Raw genomic sequence first — 2,343 nt, 5'->3', positions numbered from 1 at the left:
ACGTGCGCAACTTGCACACGGGTCCTCCAAGATTTTTCGCCCTTGTCCGAGAAGGCTAGGTGTAGATCTTTCCTACCAGAAGATCAGGGGTGTGGCAGAAAGACAGCAGTAAAGAGGGGCCAAGGAGTAGCAGTAGAAAGGAAGTGGCTATTCTCATCCGGGGTGAGAATAGAAAAACGATCTACCTCTCACCCCGGGTGAGACTTGCCAGCGTAGGCTATTCTCACCCGGTGCGAAACAAGACCTGCTTTTCCTCATTTTGGAATACTCAAATACTGTCTATCGGTGTGGATGATCAAATAGATAAAAGCCAAGAAAAAATTACGTTATAGCACAAAAGTAAGCTAATTTGATCGTCTTCAAAGATGCTATGGCTATTTCACTGTTCGAATCGAGCCGAACTACGCGGGTCTCCATTTTGTTTTGCCCGGAAGTTCTCTCAAGATCTACTCCTCCCCTCTCTCTCTCTCTCTCTCTCTGTCTCTTTCTGAATACTGTCTATCGGTGTGGACGATCAAATTGACCAAAACAAAGTTAAAAAATGATGTTAAAACACAAAAGTAAATTAATTTGGTTGTCTACAAAGATGCTACGGCTATTTAACTTTTCGAATCGAGCAGAACTACGCGGGTCGCCATTTTGTTTTGACCGGAAGTTCTCACGCTACTCCTCTCTCTGTCTCTTTCTCTCTCTCTCCACTGCCCACATACAAAATTGTACGCTTTTAGTAGGCTACAGTTGTAATGGAACGTTTGTTCACGGCACAGAATTCTACAATTTTTCTGTTATCACAGTGTAGAATTCTGTGGTTTAGGGTGAACGCAAAATTTGTTGGCCTAGATCTAGGCTATAACAGTGAACGCGCACCGGGTGAGAATAGCCAAAAGACTAGCCTACACTATTCTCATCCCGGGTGAGAATAGAGGTGCCCTGCAGAAAGAGTCAGGAGCCCAGAGGAGGGGGCAAAGGAGGTGAGGGGGTGGGGGCAGAAAGTGGAAAGGAAAGCAGACTACAGAACATTGCTAGAGAGCAGGAAAAGAGGTGAAAGGAGACAATTTTAGAGAAGAAAATTTTTTTGGTCGCTACCAGGATCCGAACCAGGGACCTTTGAATGAGAGGCCAACACTAACCTCTAGGCCACGAGAGCCCCCTTTCTAGGGTTTAATGGATTTATGTTCGGTGGGTGCGATCTCTGTCGATTTGCGCGATCCACTGATCGCGCAGCGCATTTGGTTGATCGAGGAAACGCGCGACAATCCATCGATTGTTGCACATTCTGTTGATCAGTGGATCGCGCAGCGCTTTTTGTCGATCCGTGTGGTTGCGCTTTCTATCTAGATCTTACCCCTGAGTTTTGTTATATGTTTTGTTGTCGTCCAGAGTGTAATTTCGTTTCACTCTCCAAAGTCAAACCGAAACTGAATGAGAATGGAAGTACATGACAATGTAACTGGAAGTCAGGGTTACAATAACTTACTAATCTACATATCGCAGTAACAGAAGTTGAAATTAGGGTTATAGGTCAGTATTACTCATTCAATATGGAACAGTTCACGGCGATGGAGAAGAAGGGCAATTATTGTCTGAAAATCCTCTGGGTCTGCATAACTGACAAAAGAGAAGTTTGACATGATTGTTAAACATTTGTCTTTGAAGCAGCCAGAAAAAACTACTGATACCCATTTCCGACATTGGGCAAAAAATAAGCGATTTTCCTTGATGAACATGCAGCTAGGGCATTGGTTTTTAATCAACACACAACAATTTATGGTATTTTTTTACTAATACACCCGTCTCATGTACACGTTTGATATACTTTTATTCTAGCAGTATTTTGCATGCTGAACCGCAAATCAATAGTTATTGAGATATTGATGTTTGAAAATAGTAAATTTAACTATTAATGGGGGATTTCAGGGGGGCATGCCCCCCTGACCTAAAAAGAATCTGGTGGGTTTGCCCGGGTGGCGGCCGAAGCCTACTCTTATCGATTTTAGACCACCAAGGGATCTTTATCGTGCGCAACTTGCACACGCGCCCTCCGAGATTTTTCGCCCTTGTCCGAGAAGGCTAGGTGTAGATCTTTCCTACCAGAAGATCAGGGGTGTGGCTGAAAGACAGCAGTAAGAAGAAGCGAAGGAGTAGCAGTAGAAAGGCTACAGAAAGAATCAGGAGCCCAGAGGTAGGGGCAAAGGAGGTGAGGGGGTGGGGGCAGAAAGAGGAGACGAAAGCAGACGACAGAACATTGCTAGAGAGCAGGAAATGAGGTGAAAGGAGACAAATTTAGATAAGAAAATTTTTCGGTCGCTACCCGGATTCGAACCCGGGACCTTTGAATGAGAG

General features: G+C 44.5%; 2 protein-coding genes across 5 annotated transcripts in view; one reads left to right on the top strand and one right to left on the bottom strand.

Annotated features, from left to right (window-relative positions):
• Nucleotides 1-2,343, bottom strand: part of LOC101855605 (malonyl-CoA decarboxylase, mitochondrial) — a gene marked incomplete in the record, with an annotated part of 55,204 nt that overhangs the window by 22,570 nt on the left and 30,291 nt on the right.
• The window catches only part of LOC101854678 (decaprenyl-diphosphate synthase subunit 2), a 20,357-nt gene that overhangs the window by 1,270 nt on the left and 16,744 nt on the right, over nt 1-2,343 (top strand). The window lies entirely within an intron of this gene.

This window comes from Aplysia californica, unplaced genomic scaffold, assembly GCF_000002075.1.
Source record: "Aplysia californica isolate F4 #8 unplaced genomic scaffold, AplCal3.0 scaffold00907, whole genome shotgun sequence".
In the NCBI taxonomy this organism is placed as follows: domain Eukaryota; kingdom Metazoa; phylum Mollusca; class Gastropoda; order Aplysiida; family Aplysiidae; genus Aplysia; species Aplysia californica.
This window is presented reverse-complemented; position numbering and strand designations above follow the sequence as displayed.